The sequence below is a fragment of the Anas platyrhynchos genome, chromosome 1 (genome assembly GCF_047663525.1).
Source record: "Anas platyrhynchos isolate ZD024472 breed Pekin duck chromosome 1, IASCAAS_PekinDuck_T2T, whole genome shotgun sequence".
In the NCBI taxonomy this organism is placed as follows: Eukaryota; Metazoa; Chordata; class Aves; order Anseriformes; family Anatidae; genus Anas; species Anas platyrhynchos.
In genome coordinates, this window is record NC_092587.1 from 11,196,102 (window position 1) to 11,219,851 (window position 23,750).

A 23,750-nucleotide genomic window follows, 5' to 3' on the forward strand; every position below is an offset into this window, starting at 1 on the left:
TAAGAAGAACCAGCTCAAGGAAGCCAACAGCATAAAGGATAAGAGATTTATTTATTTTTTTTTTTCTGAAAGACTGAAAATCCCTGTTCAAATTCTTTGTAGAGGAGTATCAATACCTTGGAGTTGTGGATGAATGGCTGGATATATCCAGACTATAAAAGAGAAAGTATGCAAAGCACTATCTCCATCAGCCTACTTCTAAATCTGGCCTCGACTTTTCTCAGAAGAAAAGTTTGTAAACCTGGGATGTGAAGACCTTTGGGACTAATGGCATTACATTTTTCAAGGTGTATAGTATTTACAGGTCCACAGATCTGTGTTCACACTTCTATATACTGTTTCCAGCCTTCATTTGACATTCAGTTGCTGAAATGTGCTACTTCTTAGACAGATGTTTGACATCCAAAGATTCTCTTGGGACCTATATTTCATAGTACATCACTTCTTGGCTGCGCCAAATGATATTTCAGGGATTCAGTTCTTCTGAAGTTCAGAGTTCCCTTTCTAAGTACAGGTATCCAGAAAAGAGTAACCTGAATAAAAATATATATATATACATATATATATATTTAACTCCATCTTAAATATATTACTACTTTACTTACTGTGCTAAATGTGTCTGTCAGGCAGTGGTCCCAGATTCTCCAAGCAGACTCATGCTTGTGAACATACTAGCACTTTGCTTTAAAGCACATTGGTGAAACCACACTATGCAGCATTGGAGAGATGCTCATCTCTGTTTCCATATGTTCTCGAGAGAGCTCCTGTTCTCTCAATACATCATTATAATATATGTGATTTCTTCAGTGAAAAGTGCATGAAATGACCTTAGACATGTATTTCTTAAAACATATAGGGATGGAAGCTTGCTGGGATAGTATGGAAAAAACATAGCATAAAGGAGGCTCTAGTCCAGTTTCATCTCTGCTGTAGCTCTGGACCATGTTCTGTTCAGAATGAAGAAGGAAAATTAACTGGGAGCTTTACAGACTTGCCTCCTGTCCCAAATCATAACTTGGGGGAATTACTAAGGTTTTGGCTGGCACAGTGGATCAAAATAGATCATTCTCTCAAATTTATTTAGGATGATACATAGAGGATGCACTTTTTTTTTTTTTTTCTTAACATTTTAGTGTATAGAACTGCATGACTTAATTAATCTTATACAAATATACATTCTTCCCGATATTAACCCATATCTTTAAATAAGATATCATCTGGCTGTTATCTGGCACTCCCAAGTGCTATTGATAAAATTACAATACAATTAGTCCCCCTTTCTAACAGTATACTTTTGTCTGACATGCATTCTTTAAAGCTGTATTAATCTCAGAAGTCAGAGGCTTAATTCCAGCATTAGATACCACAGTGTAGATAACTACCAGTATAGCTGTTGACATATGCACTAAATAGCTAAGCTGCCATTATGGAGCTTATGGAGGCTCCAACAATATGATCAGTAAAGTCTAGGAAGTGATCTAGTTCTCTATAACATGCATACCCATACCCAGTCTTCTGAATCTTTAAACTTTGGTGACAATGTTGAGTGAACATTGAATACAAAGAGCTTTGATGAGTAACTCACGTAAATTCAATACCTAAATTCAAGCTTCTAAATCTAAATGTTAAGCTCACTCAAGACACCCTCCATCTACATAATAAAAACAAAATAATTTTATTTTGATATTTCTCTCAATTGCACTGTCCTTCAGACAGTACTTCAGACTTCATTACATAAAAATCCCTGAGTTTTGAATGGGTATTTTTAATTATTGGAAAGCAAACTTTTGAGCATCTTTTTTCTTCCCCTGTTTGAATCTGGTTCCTTTTAGTTTTCCTATTAAAGATTCTTCTTGTGAACTATTGCGTACTTGAATAACTTGTATCATCTGATTTGATCATCTTATGACAAAACTATTAGACAAGTATTCTATTTAAATCTTAATTCTACCCATCTTTAACTTGCATTTCATGTATATTTTCCCCTTTATATTCATAAGACACATCTTGAATAATCCAAAGGAACTTGATTATACTTGTATATTGTAAATTATTATCAATTAAAGACTAAAGTAATGTCAAATGAATTCAAACATATATATATATATATATATATATATATTATATATTATATCTATTAAATGAGCACAAATAGTCCTTAATTTCTCTTATAGGCATTTTACATTTAGCTTGACCCCCTAATGCTTGAAGTTTAAACATAAAGGAAGTGAAGGTATGCTTAAGAGGCATATTTCCGTTATTTTTTTTATATATTATCCACTTTGTGAAGAAGTAGTAGACAAAGACCAGCAGTACATCCATACACACTCTATGAAGATTTTGATCTGGCCAGACCCAGCCCTCATCCAATCTCTAAGTTATGAAGATGCATGAATGTGTCATTACACTTCAGCGATAACTGCACAGTCTCAGCAGAGCTCAGCAGGATTGGTACACTGCAATGCTAATATAGCCAACTCACTGACAGATTGGAGCTGGCTCACATCCACATACCCTGGAGTACAGACAAAATAAGTTCAAGTCTATCTGCACGTGTTCATAAAAGCAAATGCACAGCTGCACAGCCTAAAAGAGGAAGGGAGTGGCTCAGGCCAGAAGCTCACCCTACTTCCTACACATTCACTGCCTAAAAAAGGAAAGGAAACTGAATATTCAGGGTGGGGGTGAAATTTGCCTGGTTTGATGACACAGTACATAGAGAGTTCTGTAAGTATTTTGCCTTTAAGAGAGGTATGGAGCTGTACTTTCCCCAGCACAGAGCTAGTGCTAAATGTTACAGTTAATCCTTTGGGGTATGATTCCTGTGTCAGCTTTGAGCCTCCATTAGATCAGCCAGCTGTAGGAAGGAGAAATACTTGGCAGGAAAGAAAGGAAAGCAAGGCAATGTGCATATGTATTTGGCTCTGTCTTTCTCCCAGATGAACACTACAATTTTATTTCTTTCAGGTAGGAAGGAAAGTCTCTTAACAATTTAGCTTTGTGTGTCTTATCTTTGCAAATTCATTTTTATTCCAAGTAATGGCAGGATTTATAATAACCAGATTATATATAAATTCATAAGAATTTCAGGTTAACTTCTTGATTTTGAATTAAATATTCCACCCAATTTAAACAAAGTTCAAAGAGAAAGTGTTATCTCTATAACCAAGAGAAAGACGAACAAAAACATACCTTTGGAAGAAAAACATGCTAATTCATTCTTGCTTGGCTTGTGTAAAAGCTATGCTAGCTTTTGTAAGTGTGAATGCATAGAAATTTTATTAAGATCAGCTTATGAAAGACAGAAAGTAACCTGAAGAGCCTATTTCTTGTCAGAGTCCAAAAGTTTGTCAAACATCATTCTGAAAAAAAAAAAAAAAAAAGATAGAATTATTTGAATTGTATTAGATTCTGTTTGAATTGTAGACAGATGATATGGAGTGTTTTCAGTCTTTGTGTTTTCAGTCTGATTTTATATTTTGCAGTTCTTATGTTCTATAACAGCAGTGCACATGAACAGTTATCTCTTCTAGAACCTGCCTGAGTGAAATGCCAAACCCATGCTAGGTATCACTTGCTTTTCTAAAGGTGTAGTAAGCAGATGAGATATGATACACATGTAGAAGAATGGAAATAAGACTTACCTTACATGACATTTGTGACTGGAAAAATTAAAGCAAACCCTTTATCATATTTTTCTTAGTATTATCATTAGACTTTGCATATTTAGACTTAACCAAATTAACCTTAAAAGCAGTTAATTCTTTAACTATGTATGATATGAAGTGCAAGTTACTTGGTCAAAATTCTTTTAATTTCCAACTATCTTTCTTCTTTGCTTCAAGAAATGGTTGCACTTAACCCTCATCTCTGAAATTTCCTTTGTTCAACAAAGTATTTTTTTCTTCCTAGTGGCAGACGATGATCTTCCCCACTGTCTCTCAGGTCAAGACAAAATTTTAAGCTATAAGAAAACAGAGAAGGAAAAGGGTAAACACAGTGATCACAAAAATAGTGCAAGACATTCCCAAAAGTCTTTCAACTCTAAGAGCAGGCACTCTAAGATGCCTATGAGCATCCTTGTGGATGTGGGCAAGGGGCAGTCTGACACACAGCCAAATAATAATAATAATAATTGCCAAGAGCAGGGTCCAAGAGGGGCAAGGACATCCCAATTCTCAAGAGCCAGAGAGATATTTTAAAGTGTTAATAAGCAAGAAAAATTTTGAATCATTAAGGCAAATGTGTTAAAATGCACATACTGTTATTTATTGTCCCTTGCATTATCATGTTATTTTACAACACCAAAATTAGTATTTTAGAAAACAAAAATTGTACTTAGCAACAGAACTAAGGGCTAATTTCTCCTGCATGTGTATTTATAATTTCTCAGTAATACAAATTAGATTTGTATTTCTCAGCTAGATTTAAATTGGTCATTTTCAAAATTACCAATTCAGTAATTCTTTCTTCCTCAGAGTATTCATTTAAAACAAAAATGTGATCATAGTCAAACTCATTTATTTATTTGTTTGTTTGTTTATTTATTTATTTATTTTAAAATACTATTTGGAAAAAAAAATGTTCTTACAACTAATGTGTCATTCCATCTCTCTCTGACTAAAATTTCACAAAGATTAAAACAAAAAACAACAACAACAAAATCCTGCAGCTGAGAAAAGTTGAATGGCCTACAAAACTGTAATGAAAACCATATCACCTTTTTCTAAGTTCAGCCCTAAAGAGATCTGTGTGGAAATATCAGGATTGGCAGAGTCAAAAGTCACCTCAGATGATCAGAGAAAGCACTTGTTTTCAAAGGCAGAGTGGATAAATAGAGAATAGTTCCTCTTCCACTCTGAATAGTAAAATGAATCTCTATTATTACCTAAAATTCAGAAACTAAAAGATCCCCTAAGTAGCTGGCTTTCCTTTTGGAAGTGTCACTGGACAAAAAATGCTACCTGAGATGATTGAAAAAGACTCATCTTAACATTGAGCTATGAAGTTTGGAAATCATTTAGAAAAGATTCTGTTATTTATCCCAGAGGCAGATGTAACTTTATGTTACATGGGGGCCTAACTCAACCAAGTAATTATCATCAGTGCAGCTTTTGGTTTCAGGAACTAGCGATTAAAATAAGTGCAATAGCTGGATACAAGAGTTTTACTGCAGGCATTGATCATTTTATTATCCACATCTTTACATTAATTAAAAAGAGAATTATGGGTTCAAAAGTTAGTGATTGGACTGGTTCATAAGATGATAAAAATTGTTTGAAATAACAATTTGATGTCTAATAATGACAGACCAATTTTCTCATCAAGTTGAAGGGGTAACATACAAATAAACTTTCCAAATTTTATAGAAAGTATATCAAGATTTATCAGTGATAGTTTCAAGCAAAATGGAAATCCATTTTGTACATTTTGACACTTCTTTTTCTATGATGAATTCAGCATTGCAAAGATTAAGGATTAACTTACATTAGTCTACTATTGGCCATAATTCATTATCCACAGAGATCTGCAAACATTAAAGAAAAATCTTAAAAATAAAAAATACAGTTTTTCAACCTCAGAAATTATGAGGAACGAGGTCAAATCAAGAACAATTAGAGGGTTTTTAAAAAGCTTAATCAAATTTATTTTCCCACACATTCTTAAATTGTTCTCTCTCCGTTTCTGTTAAATCTTTGTTATTGTTGTTGTTTACTTATTTATTTATTAGATAAACCTGTGATTTTGGGACATGTTTTATAAATGTGTTACTTTAGTTGTCTTACCAAGTATGTATCTATACTAGAACTGTTTATACTACATATTGTATAATATGTAGCAACAATATTTCTTTTTTTTGTCACTCCTGAAGGAAAAAGCTAAAATATCCTTTGAAAGCACAGGGCATATCTGAAAGACTTCTTTGTCAAAACAATGACTGTTTTTAAAGGCAATTTCTTAAGAAAAAAAATTAACAACTCACAGCCATGTGTACGATGGTAATGATAAATATAAAAAGTCATTTTTCAAAGACACTGCTTACACAAAGAGTTGCTTGTTTTTTCTTGTTATGTCTGTGACCAATGAGACATTTTTTTGCTTCTAGTTTTTTGGTTAAGATTTCAATCAGCTTATTTTATTTTTATTGTATATATCATGCACATAATTATAATAAGCTCCAGATCTCTGACTTGGCAATAATTTTCTAAACAACACAAACAAAGCACCATTGCAGACACTCAGTAAGTCTGGAATGATTTAGATCTAGCTACTCTACTGAAATACAGAGTTGTCTTTAACCTAGCTGGAGACCAACTAATTTATTTTCTACCATGTATTCTTCATAATTAAGTATTCTTCTTTGGGCACTACTGTACTTTAGCGTTAGTTATCCTTTGTAATATGTTCTAACAACAATTCTGCATGTTAACATTCACAGGCTTTGGTTAGTGCATCTCTTCAAAATTAGGCCATCTTGTACTTAGTCTTAATGTTAAGGAAAATGAGCATATCATTAACAAATATTGAGAATAAAAGAGCACTGGAGAGTATTTCCACTGCTACAAAAAGGTAAAAGCCAACTAGGAATGAGGTTTAGAAAGCTATTGGATCAAAAAGAAAAGATGATTTTTTATATTCTGTTGTGAGGGATTTTCTTTTCTGTCATCATGTTATAACTTACAGACATCTCAGGGTTGTTTCTATTATTTTTTTGTTGTAGCTTCTTCCACTTAAATAATAATGCACAAAGCAAGACAGTTTGAATTACGTCTTAATGCAATGACGTACTGAGCTCACTACTGAAGATGATGAAAGGCAGAGAGACCTTTTCTGGTATTTATTAAAAATGAGCTGAGGGAGGACTTCAGATTTTGAATTCCAGTTAAAATATTGAGTCTTTAACATCTTAATAAAAGTACTTACAATCTTCAGGATTTAATCCTAAAGTTATACTATGAAATACTTCTTGTAACAAAACATGATTTATAGTTTTTTGTTGTTGGTTTTGCTTCTTTGCTTTCCATAGTACATTTGAGCCACTAAGCTCAGAGTAGGCTAGCAGCAATTAGTACACATTGCATGTGTGACAGATATGTCACATTCCAGTTCTTATGATTTCTGAGATATGGCCATGAGAAAGAAAATATGCCCAGAACACTGCTGAGCAAATCTGAATTGGATGGTATTTCAAAAGAGACAGAAGAACTGCTATCAGGTCAGCTGTTTTAGAATAAGATAGAAAATTCCATATCAGGTATTCCATACCCTTTCCTTGCCCTCACATCACACTACCAACATCTGTGAAGAAGGTGACAGAGTAGTCCAAGTAAATGTTGTACATTTTGGCACATATTTGCTTGTGATGAATTCAGCATTGCTAAGATTATGGATTAGTTTTTATTGGAGCAATCAGTATGGCTGCATAAGCATAAATCCAAATGAAAACATAAAGAAAATTTCTCCAACAAACACACACACACACACACACACACAAAGCTGTTGCACATTAATGGTAACACTTTCCCAGTAAGCTGCAAATACTGGATGGAAAACACAACATACCTCAGTGGGAGAATGAAGCATTGCATAATCTTCTGGGGAGCAACAAGAGTTTACACGCACACCTCTGGATACAACTGTGGGGAGAGAAGAGCTAGAAGTCCATGCCTCTCTTTTAAAGAAGATTCTTTCCCTTTTGCAATCTGCTTAGAGATGGATATACTAAGTACGAGTAGTATAGGTGAAGGGAGTCTGTGGGGAGGCAGGCAGGAAGGCCCAGTCTTGGATTCTGCTATGGAGTGAGTGCATGATCACCAGATATGATCTGAGGCAGTTCCTTCAATGACAGAACATTTCTTGACTTGGTCCTCTGAAGAATGCCCACATGCTCCTCACTCATCTCTTTTCTCTTTGATGAGGCTAAGGTGACTTAACTTAGCTTTTGGACTTCTTTTCTGGGAAGGACCCAGGTGGATCATTCTTATCACTCTCCCTTATCATATCTGTAGGAAGGCTAAGGGAAAAGGTCAAGTAAAATTAGAGAAGGAGGAGATATTTTTACAGGATTTGACTTGTTCGCAGACACAGTATTCACTAGTGACCCATGAAAGTCATGCTGAACGAAAATATAGAAGTATGCAAAATACATGAAATAGGTCCCCAAGAGAGGCAGCTGATCCAGGCATCCTGCACAATAGTGTATAAATACAATGAGATTAAATATTTACAGTAGTAAGGACCAAAGGCTAGGTTTATGATACATTTGTAGCAGGGATATGCAGAAACAAATCAGTTCCTAGTGGCCTACAGGTGCCTAGTTGGATGGTTGTTTCCCAGTGAAATCAGGATAGATCATAATTTGAGTGTCATCACGCGGCACTTGCAGGGCAAGCAGGCAATCAGGCCCAGTCAGCATGGGTTTATGAAAGGCAGGTCCTGCTTGACGAACCTGATCTCCTTCTATGATAAAGTGATGCGTTTGGTGGATGAGGGAAAGGCTGTGGATGTGGTCTACCTTGACTTCAGCTAGGCTTTTGACACTGTTTCCCACAGCATTCTCCTCAACAAACTGGCTGCTCTTGGCTTGGACTGGCGCACGCTTCGTTGAGTTAGAAACTGGCTGGATAGCCGGGCCCAAAGAGTCGTGGTGAATGGAGTCAAATCTATCTGGAGGTTGGTCACTAGTGGCATTCCCCAGGGCTTGGTGCTGGGGCCGGTCCTCTTTAATATCTTCATCGATGATCTGGAAAAGGGCATTGAGTGCACCCTCAGAAAGTTCGCAGATGACACCAAGTTAGGTGCGTGTGTCGATCTGCATGAGGGTAGGAAGGCTCTGCAGGAGGATCTGGATAGGCTGGACTGATGGGCTGAGGTCAACTGCATGAAGTTCAACAAGGCCAAGTGCCGGGTCCTGCACCTGGGGCACAACAACCCCAAGCAGAGCTACAGGCTGGAAGAGGATTGGTTGGAGAGCTGCCTGGCAGAGAAGGACCTGGGAGTATTGGTTGATAGTCAGCTAAATATGATCCAGCAGTGTGCTCAGGTGGCCAAGAAGGCCAACAGCATCCTGGCTTGTATAAGAAGCAGTGTGGCCAGCAGGGCTAGGGAAGTGATTGTCCCCCTTTACTCAGCTCTGGTGAGGCCGCACCTCGAGTACTGTGTTCAGTTTTGGGCCCCTTGCTACAAGAAGGACATTGAGGTGCTCGAGTGAGTCCAGAGAAGGGCAATGAAGCTGGTGAGGAGCCTGGAGAACAAGTCCTACGAGGAGCGGCTGAAGGAGCTGGGCTTGTTCAGCCTGGAGAAAAGGAGGCTCAGGGGCAATGTTATTGCTCTCTACAGGTACCTTAAAGGAGGCTGTAGAGAGGTGGAGGTTGTTCTCCCACGTGCCTGGTGACAGGAAAAGGGGGAATGGGCTAAAGTTGCACCAGGGGTATTTTAGGTTGGATATTAGGAAGAATTTCTTTACCGAAAGGGTTGTTAGGCATTGGAACGGGCTGCCCAGGGAAATGGTGGAGTCACCATCCCTGGAAGTCTTTAAAAGACGTTTAGATGTAGAGCTTAAGGATATGGTTTAATGGAGGACTGTTAGCGTTAGGTCAGAGGTTGGACTAGGTGATCTTGAAGTCTCTTCCAACCTAGAAATTCTGTGATTCTGTGATAAACATCTAAAAATTTTACTATGTGCCTTGAAAGCAGCTCTGCATGTCTACATATTTTCTGAAAATCTGCCAGCTAAATCACCAAAACAAAAATGAAGACAGCACCAGACAAAGGATTACAGTTCTCATCACAGCTGACCCAATAAAAAAATGAGAAAACAGGAAGATATATTAAAAAACACAATTTTAAGAATTTCACGTTTGTATTTTGGATACAAGTTTATGTATTATATAATGATAAAATCCAAAATAGGCATACCTAAGAATCAAAGTACTTTTTGTTTTGTTTATTGTTTTTTATCTCTCTCTCTCTATATATATATATATATTTTTTTTTTCACAACTCGGATTAAAATGAAATAAACTTAGATGACCTGATAAAGCCCAACACAGTAACAAAAAAAAACTATTGGGATCCTATCAGAAAAAAAAAAAAAAAAAGAGCATGACATTTTTCAAATTTGGATTATCTGTGGAAAGTTTCAGTATATACGTCACTGGTCTTTCCCGTGTGCCATGGCCAGAAACATCGTATGTTTACTGGTTACACAGTTTGACGTTGTGCTCATTCATTTATCCTTCAAAATTCCCGTCCCAACCAAAAAGACACCAATTGCATCATAAACTTGATGACTCATACCACAAAATCAGGCTTCCTCTTTATTTGGACCTTGAACAACTGGCTTGACCCAAGATGTAACAACTGTTTGCAGAGGGAAAAAAAGCTGCAATTTCCCTTAAGCATAAGCAGAGTTGGTAATAACAAACGTCAGCTTAAGAAGGTTAACAGGGTCATGGAACCATTTACATTTTGTTTGGCATATGAGTTTTTTTTAATTTCTGTTTAGCTTTTAAACATGCAAGTCTTGTACTAGGGAACGAAGGAAGGTCCTAACAACCTTTATACAAATAATAGGTCTCATAGCTAAGACAGTTAAAAAATTTCACTCCTGTATCTTGGAAACTGTGTTGCTGACTACAAATAAATGTGCTATCAAAAGCACAGGGAAGAAACAATTAAGAATTCAGAGTAGACATAGCAATCAGTACTCTTTTTAATCTGAGAAAATACTAATGATTCAGATACTTGGTTATATTTTTAACTACTACTTTTACTTAAAAACTCTATTTTATTTTAACTTTTGAAGGTCTCCAATTTTGCCAAATCAAATTCTCCATCTGTTTCTCTTTCTCTAATCCCCAGACCAAATTAATACTCTTCATCTTTTTCTTTTTCTTTTTTTTTTTTTCATTAAAAATATGAATAAATATTCTGCAGGAACGTTTTCCTCCCTCTATTACCCTTCCAGTCTTCCTCTCCTCTCACATCTCACATGTACAACTACAACTTCATGTTGAACAGGTTACTTAGGTAGGTTTCACAGGAATTTCTACCTGATGTCTGGAACAGAATGGGATTCAGTGGGAGTTAAATTCTTAGTAAGATAAAACTCAAGAAGTATCAATACCTTATATATTCAAGGTATCAGTGCAATTTGTCAAGTGAACCAAATGCAACTGCCAAGCAGACACAAAACTTACACAATACACATCTTTCTGCTGAACATTTTGGAGAATTCATATGGTCATGCACACAGGTTTATGAAAAAGCACCTTGAAATCTTTTGCCCCTTTGCCAGACAGATGGAAATTGACTACATGGAATTATTGTATTCCCTCTTCTCTCTCTCTCTATATATATATTTATATATATATTTTTTTCCTAAAAGCTGCCTGTTTTGTTTTGTTTTTTTTTGTTAATAAAAACAACTCAAGCTTGAAAGTACAAGTCTATATCAATACTGGCTGCCAATTCACAGAAGTGAGGAATGCAAGTGCTAGTCACAGCAGTGGAATAACAGGGTAATGCAAAAATGCTCCTTTTTGTTCACACCCCAGCATTCCTTGCATTCAAGCTCAGACTGCTATGGAAACAAGCGCTGAGTCAGTCAGACAGGAAAGATGGAGAGCAGGCTGCTCTCATGGCCCACATGGGGCAAGCCCTCTTGTCCTGCACCAGCAGAAATCCACATCCATTCCTCTGTCTTTGATGCAATGATGAGGCCCATACCTAGGTTGGCTAAGAGATCTTAAATCATGTCACAGTAGCCAAAGGATTCCTGGGATGGGTTCTAAACAAGGGTGCTTTTTTTTTTTTTAAGAACTCCCTCCATCTCCTAACATTTTACTGTAACAAGGCAGGGTTTTATCCAGAAGAGCTTTTTAAGTTATCCAGATGTCATGTGAACTATATGGTTGTGTCTATGGTCCAGACAGATTACGAAGGCTCCAAAAATCATACCCAGACCTCATCAGGGGTAAACTGACATCATCCTATTGAATTTGCTGACTGCACTGTCTACAGTCAAGATGCTAATAGCTGGCAACATAGGAGATACATCCCATCATCTGCAAAATTTATATATCCTTTTATCAGCATATAGGAAAAGTCTGCCAGTACTCGGGGGAAAAATGTGATTTAATTTCTTTTCTCCTTGAAATGTTGGAAGGTTCAATAAATGATCTTCATTTTTCCTGTGAGGATCCCTTCTCCATCAGAAGTGCTCTTCTTTCCAACATTTCCTCCCTGAAACTCATGAAGCATTTTATGAGCTCTAAGAAAATATTGTTCTTATTCTTCTATACTCACAATATCCAGGATCTATTGTCATAGGCTATGATTTTAGCCATTCAGTGGAGTCTGTTTATCTGTCTGTATATTAGATACATGAGAAAAAATTACTATATGTCTGGATCCCTTATACAAAGCTAGTGCATTACACTTGATAGTTATCTAGTATAGCTCAGTTCTGCAGAACTGCAGTCATTCTTAGGATTTCTGTTTCATTGGAATACATCCACATAAAGGGTATGAAGCATGAATCATTCTGACTTACTCAGCATGTTACTTTTCTGGGAGGAGACTTGAAAAATGGTGTATCTATATAAAACCAGAGGGAAAATGTAGGCATCACTATAAACAGTACTTTCATTTAGTTGGAATTTGCCAAGGACCATATAGCTAACATCTCTATGCTTGCTAATCACCAATTTGGATAAGTGCTAAGCCCCACAATTCTGCAAGTCTTCATATGTTAAAAGGAGTGGTTTCACTTCTCAAGATCAGACCTTAAATAAATTATGGGGTACTTAATAATGGCAAATGATCATCTTTATGTCTCATCTAGCTTTATGGGTCATCATCAAACTACCAGAGGAGAGTAAGATCAATTTAATTACAAAGTTTGAAGAAGACTTACTTATTATTCTTCATTTTCAGAGCTCCTATATGTCTGTCTGCTGTGATTCAATATCCCCAGGCACATTACACTAGACTTCTGTATTAAACTGACTCTCTTAAGACAACAAAATAAAATGCAAGAAAAGGGATCCTCTTACAGACATTCCATGTGGAACACTCCCTGGTCAGATGTGTTGAAACACAAAATTGTATTCCCAGTCTGCAACTCTTTTTTTTTTTTTTTTTTTTTTTTTTTTCTAAACTCCATACAACTGGAAAATCCATATTCTCTGATGGATTCACAACAGGTAAGTAAATCCAAGATTCATCTAGTTTTCATCACATATAAAAACAACCATACTTGTTTAAGAGTCTGTATAACCCAGCAATGTCTCCAAAAGTGGCCACACGTGAACATATAAGGAAAAAGGGGATCAGGGAAAACATGTATGATATTTCACCCATAATACTCTGTCTGCCTCCAGCTACTTTCAAATTTGTTTTCTAAGCACTTGTCCAAACTGTCTGTAAACTCATATAAATACTTTGCAAACAATGTTTTTTTGGCAAAAAACTCCGCAGTCATAAAACCTTTTCCATGAAGAATCACCACTTTTAGTTTGTTTTGAAATTCTCTACTACTATACAGTAGTAGAGGGAGAACATCTGATGTGTCTCTCTTGTACTGTGGGGAAAAAAAATAAAAAAATAATAAAAAAAAGGAACAGGAATAGATCCCTATCTCCTCTTTCTATGGCTTTTTTTTTTCTCTTTCATAGGTTGAGGAGGTCCAACCTACTCAGTAGTTGTTTCTGTGTGAAAGCTGCTCCATACCTTTGTTCAACCTTAATGCCTATGAATACAGAGATTATGAAATATAGAACCATACAGTAACTGAATTATGGTGTTTTTTTGTGTTGTGTTTTTTTTTTTTTTCTCTTTTTACCCCTTTCCAACCAATTTCTTATATATATATATATAATATATATATTTTTTTTCCCCCCACCCTGCTTATGTTTCCATGGAACTGTTTTATCTGTGGAAGAAAGTAATTAGTTCACAGAATAATTGAATAATAGAATGGATTGGTTTGGAAGGGACCATTTAATTACAACTCCCCCACCATGGACAGGGACACCTCCCACTAGACCAGGTTGCTCAAAGCCCCATCCAACCTGGCCTTGAACACTTCCAGGGATGGGACATCCACAACTTCTCTGGACAACCTGGTCCAGTGCCTCATCATCCTCAGAATAAAGAACTTCCTTATGTTTAATCTAAACCTACCCTCTTTTAGTTTAAAGCCATTCCCCCTTGTGCTGTCACTATACTTCCTGACAAAGAGTGCCTCCCCAGCTTTCCTGTAGGCCCCCTATAGGAAGGCCTCTAAAAGCTGTACCTGGAGCCTTCTCTTCTCCAAGCTGAACAACCTCAATTCCTTCAGCCTGTCTACACAGGAGGGTGCTCCATCTCTTTGATCATCCTCATGGTCCTCCTTTGGACTCACCCTAAAAGGTACAGTTCAGCATCCTTTAAACCTGTGGGAATTCACTCAAAGTAGTGATGTGTTAAGTACTTCTGATAATAACTATATGGCTACACAGTAGAGCTTTCACTGTTGAACTGAGTTGTCATATTTCAGTGATGACAGACAGCCATTCAGCTGAAAAAGAAGTTACCATTTACATGCCTAGATATTTTCAGGTGTAGTACTATGAAGAGGATAGGACAGCATTAGGCTTCTCTATAAATGGCATATGGTGCATTTCTACAACTACGTGGCATCCTCATTTGAAACTGGTACAGCTGTATTTTCTACAAAAAGTCTCAAGGGCTAATTTCTACCTCATTGTTTTGAGACATCTGAGATAAACAACTTTACCCTCAGTATTCTTAAATTATTGCAGGTTCACTGTCTGTTGAATCAAAAGCTTATTCAAAAAATGTGACAGAGGCTTAGGAATTTAATATAAAAGTTTCAAATTTGTGCTAAAAACTGTAGTAAAACAGCCATACTGCCACATTAAGGAGGCACAGGATGTTTTGTTATGATTAATTTTCTGGGTGTTGCAGAACCACTCTGATAACATCAATGGCTTTGTATGCACTGTACATACTGGTTTCTGTGTTAGTTAAAAATGTTTTTATTCCAGAAACTATTTCACCCACCACTGAAACACTATATATGAATTCAACGTTACATTGCACCAAATAGCAGCCACAGTGACAGTGCCTTCCATTTGGTATTCACATATTTTTTAGATAACGGATGCATAATTTTATGTTGTTTTCCAGGGATATTGATCTTGTTCTTTCTTATGAATCAGAATTGATGAGAAAGGGTAAATGCTTGCTCAAGGCTTGGTCTTGCTGTAAGAGAGAATGAAGATAATACCCCAAATGAATATCTGAGTATTTCACCAGCTTGCTTTTAGCTCCTCTTGACATTGCTCCTCCAAAGCCCCAACAAGAGCATTTGTCAGGGATTCCTGTTCCTGTGTATAGTGTATGCAATGTCATCACTCTTCATTAGATCGTATTGATTCACTTTGCTTTTAAAGGAACTCAGGATGGACACCTGACAGGTTAAAGGAAGATAAGTGACACACTTTCTGCTTTCAGAAATAATTGTATAACTATTATAATACACAGTGTAAAGACTTTTATTCAGGGACAGAGAATGTAGTCCTGAGAATATGAAATGTGAACAGGCAAAATGTAGATGAAGGAGGAAAAGGTTCACAGCACTATTAAAATAAAGTTGCTGCAAAGAATAATTGACATGTTCCTTGTAAAAGCCAACATGTAAGTTGTGAGAGACTGCTTTTAAAATGTTGTAAGAAAGAGCAGGGATGCCAGGTTGGACAGCTACCTTTAGATGAAAAGCCAGAATAAGGTGTACTGTGAGCCAAAGATCAAAGAGAGGGATTTATAGCAATTGTGTGGTGTTCTGGCTACCAGCACAGGAAGCTACAGTCAAGGCAACCAAGTCAAAGACACAGAGCAATTATTTAAGAATAGGAATGAATACAGCATGTCCCTGCTTGGCATTCAGATCTGTCTGTAACTCTGTAACTTAGGCTGGAAATGAACTCCTATTAGTGGGAAAAGTAGAGGGAGAAACCATAAAATTCTTTGCAGATCTGGTTGTCTTTATCTTCATCAGTAAATCCAGCCAACCCAGTGAATCCATTCCAGTGTGTAAATGCTTCAGCAAACCATACAGGAAATGGAGGAGAAGGCAGAAAGAGAAGTACATGACATTTTGGAAAAAATTGCTGACTGCTTAAGACATATTCCCCCCCTCGCCCTCTCCTCCCGCCCCCATTTGTGTTAAAATGTCACTGTCAAGGTCTCTTGCAATGCAAAACAATTATTTTGTCTCAAAAAAAAAAAAAAAAAAAAAAAAAAAAAAAAGAGAGAGAAAAGAAAAAGGTCAGTTCAGTACATCCATATAAGTTCACAAGGATTCACTCTGCCAAGCAACTCAAACTGACTGCAGGACACAGGCCTTAAGATTTCTCTGAACTGACCTTTATTTAATCACTCTATGCAGAAATAAAACCACGACTACAATTTCAATCTCACAATTCATTAAAACAAAGCTGGTTTTTAATTCTATATGAGCTTTATGATTGAGTTGATTGTATATAGAGATATTCCTGATAAATAAACATGAGAAATGGCAAATAAATGGCAGAGAATGAGTCATACAATCTTTCAGAAATTATACTATACTGATCAGCATATATGTGATGGTAAAGATACTGGCTGCATCTTCACCTACATGTCTCCTGAAGTTACAGCAAGTCCTGGGATCTCGATACATCAGTCATTCCAGCTGGCACATAGGCAGGCAGACGCGGTCTGCCTTCTGTGTCAAGTGCCCAGCTTTCCTTGGCGTGGAAATGAGAAACCATTTGTGGGTGCTACAGTACAGAGGTAGCTACGGCAACTTTTCTATCTGTTAGTTTGTATCAAAACACATTTGCCTGGTAAGATTGTAGTCAGCAGTATCATGCATTTTCAGTTTATCCCAGAAGATTTGTTTGCAAACACTGCTGAAAAAAGTCAGCCAAGTTTAATATACTGTATATTCACCTAATGAACTGAAATACATCATCACGACAACTATTTCCCTCATGCCTAATTAGCACACCCTCCTGGGCTTTAAACTCTTACCAGTGCTGTTAAGTAACTAAAAGTTTAGTTCTTGCAACCCTTTCCTTGCTGGGTAACACCTCATTATGTGAGCCCGCCCATGGACTTAAGGGAAACTGCTGGTCAAAAACGATGATTTTGTCACAGGCTTCTCTCATTAGATAATGTCAATATTTGCAGGAAGCCCGGTGTTTTCGGTGATGGGTGTAAATATACTGAATAAATATGAAGAAAAAAAATGTTTTGGGTAGACTAGTACATCCTTAAGATGCCTATGCTATAGTTAGTGCATTTATTTGTGTGTGTTTTGGAAAAGGCAGATAGATAGGCAGGGTATGAAGTTGCAGGTATTCAAATTATCCTGTCATATTTCACTCCAGTGTTTCAGACTCCAGATTTCTCCTTTTTTTCTCTCTTTTTTTTTTTTTTTCGTTTTCTGATTTTCTCTGCTTTGCAAGACTTTTTGTACAGTTAAGATATATGAGCATTTTTATTTTATGCTTTCCAAAGGCTCAGAATGCCATGTTCACTTCCAAACCTACGTCTCTTCTCAGACAGCAGTGCGGTTCAATGCTGCCAAATCTGAACTTGTGGGCTAGAAGCCTCGTTTAACAAAAGTAACCTGAAACTCTGTAAGCTTTGTATAATGCTAACATCTGCATTTATTCAGCTGCAGATTATATGCACAAGGCTAGCCCCTAGCTGGTGTAAACAAGGATAGCTTCTCTGAAGTCAGTGAGGATTGCCTCCACTTACACAAGCTAAACACATGGTACATATTCATTAGTTCACTTCCCTTACACAAAGTTGGTCAGGCTGCCAGTGAGGTATTCATTCATAGACTACTTGTACATACTTTCTCTATAAATCACAGCCCTCAATTACAAATTCAAATACATATCATTGCTCGGATCAGGGATGTGCTGAAACAGTTTCATCTGGTACAAACAGTTCCTGAAACCAAAACTGATTCTTAAACTTTCCATTTAAAAATGATTTTTGGAAAGTTTAACCCTGCTGCAACCATCCTCTTGTGCACAAATTGGGCAAATATGTTCACTCCTCCTCCCCTGCTCCATGCCCACTGAGGGAGAGCAAACAACTAGAAAATGGAAGAGATGAAGAAGGATAAAGCAGCAGACTTTACTACATAGGTGGTAGTTTTGAAGACAGGCAAATTTGCTTCTCAAGAGCACAGTGAAAGGACAGGAAGTGATCAAGGAAAGGACAGGCCAATGACGATGTCAGGAAACTCCACTTATACATGAGTTAAAACACTCTGCTATGAGAGAGAAAATGCTCAGGATCAGGCTGCTCAGAGATGGCAGTCACAAACTTCAGAGATTTTCAAGATTTGACAGAATATGGAGTGATGTCACCTCTCTTGGAAGTTAGATTTGACTTCAGAGTTGGTCCTGCTTTGAGAGAGGGTTGAACAAGAGGAAACCCCTCCAAACCTAAGTCATGCTGTGATTCTGGGATCTAGTTCAGTTCACTTCTCAGGTGCCAAAGGTGTTGACAAGAGACAGTTCTAGTGACTGCAAATGAGTAACACTGCACTAACATGAATGTAATTTGCAACATAACCATTGCACTCCTTTATGATAGGAATTATATATTATATATTTTAATATGATATGATATAATATGATATGATATGACGCTATGATATGATGCTATGCTATAATATATAGTATAATTTATTTCATCGAAACTCCCCCCTCCCCAGCAGATAACAACATAATTTTTCTGATGTTCTGATATAATCTATAGTTTAGGCAGACACAAGGAATGAGAAAATACTTTCATATATTTGCTATAGAATACAGCTTTCCTGATCTAGTGCACCAGCTTTAATAAGTTGGAAGATTTTGTTTCCTCCTCAGAGAGAAATTTCCAAAGAAAATGCAGATTCTAAGTAACAGGGACCTGAAGCAGTATCTTAAGAATGGAACATTTTTTGTTTCTGTAAACATTAAATACCAAAGGATTTGAATTTATTTTGAAAATAAAAATTAATAATATATTAATTTAAAAACATATAGGCTATTTTTCTTGATGCACTTTTTAAGTGTGTAAGTGCTAGTAAAACATATTTTATTTATTACTTCTTTAGCATGCGTGATGATAACAAGATGTTTTGCCTGTTTTTTTTTGTTTGTTTGTTTGTTTTTGTTTTTTTCAGAAAGTAAAATTTTTTAACCAGAATTCCCTTCAATGTTATTTCTGGCTGTTTGTTTTAAATAATATTAGTCAAGAAGATATACTGCTCCAGGAGGAACTTATGTAGTAAAAACAAATAGAACTTTTTGTTCTTTTGTTTCCCTCAAGTTTGCACATCCCATATAAAAATTACTTCTATTTGAGCTGTGTACAGAGGGACATCTGCTCACTGTGTACAGCTGCTGATCCGTGTACAAATTCTGTGCTCTCTGTCATAAGAATCTGCTCACCCTATATATGGTAATAATGTCTTTCACTTATTGCAGTTATGCAAAGAGAATATAAACATAAAATTAAAAAATAAATCATTCTCTTTTGATTGCAATTTACATCACCGTGCACCTGTGCAAACCACAAAACAAGGTGTGAAGTAGTCAGGAGATAGGGGCAGAATACTTTTACACTAAGAAAGATGCTTTAAAAAGATTATTGCCCAAAATTAGTTTCTACCACAGAAGAAGAAAATTAACATCTTTAAATATTTACAAAGTGAATACGTATTTTAAAACCAACTAGGAAATCAAAATCCTCTCTTAGATGTAAATAGAGTCTGACAGACTATTCAGAATGGAAGATCTATTCAACAACTTGAGTCCCTTTTTCTTCTTATGCATCTTATGTGAATAGACTTGATTTTTGATAATGTCCTCATTATTCAAAAGTTATTTTAACCAGTCATTACCCAAATAAGAAGATAAGTAGGAGCGAGTCCTGAGGTTGTTTGAGGTGGCTCACAAATATTCATTTGCACTTTAAAAGATTTTTTTTGGCATATCAGAATTGTTCTTTGAATGCACAGAGAGAGAGTTTGAAATATGATAGAAAATACTCTTGGTAAAAGTTCCTTTTTCTATGGTAACTCCTTTCAAATGTAACCAGGTTGTTAAATTCAAGTCTTTTCTTCATTTGAAAGGATGTCTCACAGATATGCAGTAAATGTGCGACACTATCTCACACAAAGTAGATTTGTACAACATAAAAACATAGTTATGTTCTGATGTTATTGGAATTTGTTGAGTGCTTCTTAAAAACTCTTCAATGTTTGCTTGAGTCATAATGGATTAGTTTTAAGAATTTACCTAAAGGCAATGCAGTACTAGGTGAAGTACATATTGAGAAACAAATTCTCTGTGAAAAGTTTCCTTTTCCTATTTTTTTTCTTGTGGAAAAGCTGGAAAAAGGGTGTGCTGAGGGAGTATTCTTGCCTCATTTTCTGTGGGAGGTAAAGGCACATAGGAATGAAGGTTAAATTGTGACACACAGGAATTAATGATCAAAGTCACAGAAGAAAATTGAAGTAGAGTTTGATATTCATTTTTGGTTTTAAATTAAAAAAAAAAAAAAACTCTCCTCTCCTCTCCTCTCCTCTCCTCTCCTCTCCTCTCCTCTCCTCTCCTCTCCTCTCCTCTCCTCTCCTCTCCTCTCCTCTCCTCTCCTCTCCTCTCCTCTCCTCTCCTCTCCTCTCCTCTCCTCTCCTCTCCTCTCCTCTCCTCTTCTCTCCTCTCCTCTCCTCTCCTTACTGAATATAAAATAATTCCATCTAATCTCATTTGTTTTTTGACTTGCTTCCACCCAAATAGAGCTATTGTCCTAAGGACAAGCAGAAATAGGAGAATGGGTCACCTGAGTACAAGTATGAAGCATATAGAAGGCTGTATATTTCCTTCGGAGCAGTTCCCCAAAAGAGCCTAAAGGAAAGTGTTTCTGTTGGCCTATTGAAACCAGTGACTCTTGAAGTGATAACTGTTATTTCTTCTAAGAGAAAAAAATAATTAAAAACAAAAATATCATGAAGTAGTTCTGTGTTTAAAGGTACTGGCAAACTGCTGGAAAACCTGAAAACCTATACCTAATATCTGTTCATGTGTTCTCAGGATATGTAATATGTGTGCTAAAGAGAGAACTAAACAGAAGGGAAACATTGTCTTTTTACTATTACCACTATTATTAAAAGATGATGTGAGCCTGCTCCTAATACAAAGGCTGTCAGAAGGCTCCTTGCTCACAAGTAGATACAGACACCATTTCATACCCACATTCAATTGAATCTTAAATTTGTTTAGATGCTCTGGATGGAATTGTTTGACCTTCAAGCCAGCCATCAGACTTTGCTGTACTAGAAAGTCACAGCAGCCATCAGTGTAATTCCACGTAATAATGACTATTACTACCCAATTATTTATTTGTAACTGAAAATTTCCATTTACCATCTATTGCTTGAGATCTCCAAGTAGGTAGTTAATAATTATAATCACAGCAAAAATGATGGGGGGGAGGGGGCGGAAGGGAGATCCATTAGCTATTATGTTTGAAAAATGAACATTTTATGATTTTATTCAGGCACAGAAGCATATAACTGTATCCATTCAAGTAGGACTACAGGTCATTCCATAAGTGGAGCAAATGCAGTGCTCATGAAAGATGCCAGTCATGCCAGTCATGGAGATTTCTGCTTCCCACCTATTCCCAATAAATATGCCAAATACATTGCTCATGACTCAGTTTGTTCATTGGACTTTAGTTCAGCTGTATCATTTCAAATATTTGAAATTTGATTAATTTAACAAAAATCTTGGTATTCTTTCTAAAGCAGAAGGAAGGTGAAAAATGTGAGGTTGCAGATGCAGAATTTCATTGATATGATTTCCATTATTTCAATTTCTACTGGCAGGATTTCTAGAATAGATAATGACATATAATTGTCTTGGGGAAGGTATCTAGTTCTTCTAAATACATGCAAGTATTAACTTAAATTATTTGTCAGCTCGTAACTCAGTGGAATTACTGATTCACCATAACACATACACATATATATGTATATATGTTTAGTGTCAACTGCAGCATTGCCTTTTCAGTTCTTAATGCACTGGGCCTGCAATGAAGTGGCTTGAAATTCAAAGATCCTAAACATTTCCCCTACATAATTCATTAAAAATAATTATAATTCCTCATAAACTAACTAGATGACAAAAAGACCAAATTGAACATTTAAGTTCAGCTACCAGTTTTTGCAAAGAATAGTTTACTTTTGTATTTTAGTACTTTTCCATCATACGCCAATAGGAAAAAAAAAAAATCTGACAAGTTGGAGAATATCCAAACCTTATCCAAAACTCATTTGTATTCTTCTTGTCAAATTGTTTTTTTCTCTACATTTTTAGCAAAAGTGATTTAGAAGTAGATTTCATGTATTTTTCATAAAATCCATGTATATTTAATAGTTTACATAATTTTGGGAAACATGGAAATGAAATGCGTCCTTGGTATATAGTAAACAGTGAAGTCAAAAAAATAACTTAGACACTCTGAATTGAAAGAATCCATAAAACAAGGATAATTCAATCAAATATTATGTTTAGAGACATTTATAATGCTAAACTATAATGCTATTTGTAATACCTGATAGAACAGGCTAAAACAGACAGTTGCTGCCTGAGACACCCAAAAGGTGTGGTCATGAATCTGTCTCTGTTCATGAAGTGCAGAACTGAGGCTTCCAGTCTTTCAGGGCTCTGAAAACCCTACATAGTGCACATTTGTTTATTAAGAACTTTTGTTGTTCCAGACTGAAGAATTTCTGTCTTTCTGGGAAACATTCCAGCATTCACCAACACTAGCAGAAGTCATTACAGCATGTTTTGGGATCCAACTTCTACTCTATTTTTTTTTGGTGGGGAGGGGAGAAGAGACAAGTCTTTTACATCCCAAATTTTTCTCATGTCTGCATTTTGATACAGCATATCTCTGTATTCTTCCCATTCTCACAACCTATAACACTCATCCAAAATGTTAGAGGCTTAGGTTTTAGTGCTTTATTTTTTTTTTTAATTTTTATTTTTTAAATTCATATTAGGAATTTAAGAATTAATACCCTCTGTCCCACACATCCTCTCCCTTTTAATTAGTCCTTTTTTTTTTTTTTTTTTTTTTTTTTTCATAATAAAGGTTTACAAATCTTGGTTTTGCTCTCTTGCTGCTTGTTTCAAGGGAAGCATTTGAATATATCTTTAACTTCCATTCACATGGAGAACATAAACAAGTGCTTAATGTCAACTCTGCCTAGGCATACTTTCTCAATTGCATTCATAGGTCAAACCACCAGCTTTTGGCTGTGTCTTCTGTGGTAATTTCTAAACTGCAAAAATAGTACTTTGCCTCTTCTTTGGTCTTGTATTTTAAGACTAATCAGAAAGAAAACACAAGATAGAGAACAATGCCAGTCCACGTAACTCATTTAATGTATTCCTAATTACAGAGGTATTCATAATTTTTTCTCCTTTGCTACGTGAGTGTAAAGAATTACCATTTCTTAAAACATATGTGTTTATGTTGAAATACATTTTCTGTTCTAAGTGCATAAATAATGCCCTCTTATGGCAAAATTTAGAGATTCCCTCAAATTTATCTTACCTAAGGTCATTTACATTATGACCTTATGTTATATATATATATTTTTTTTTTAAAAA

General features: G+C 36.1%; 1 protein-coding gene across 1 annotated transcript in view; it reads left to right on the plus strand.

The window, feature by feature from the left end:
• The first annotated feature begins 2,943 nt into the window (after nt 1-2,943).
• Nucleotides 2,944-23,750, plus strand: part of SEMA3C (semaphorin 3C) — a 152,098-nt gene continuing 131,291 nt past the window's right edge. Inside the window, exon 1 of the mRNA XM_038181280.2 lies at nt 2,944-2,967. The gene's annotated coding sequence lies outside the window, so the exon portion shown is untranslated. The remainder of the gene's footprint in view (nt 2,968-23,750) is intronic.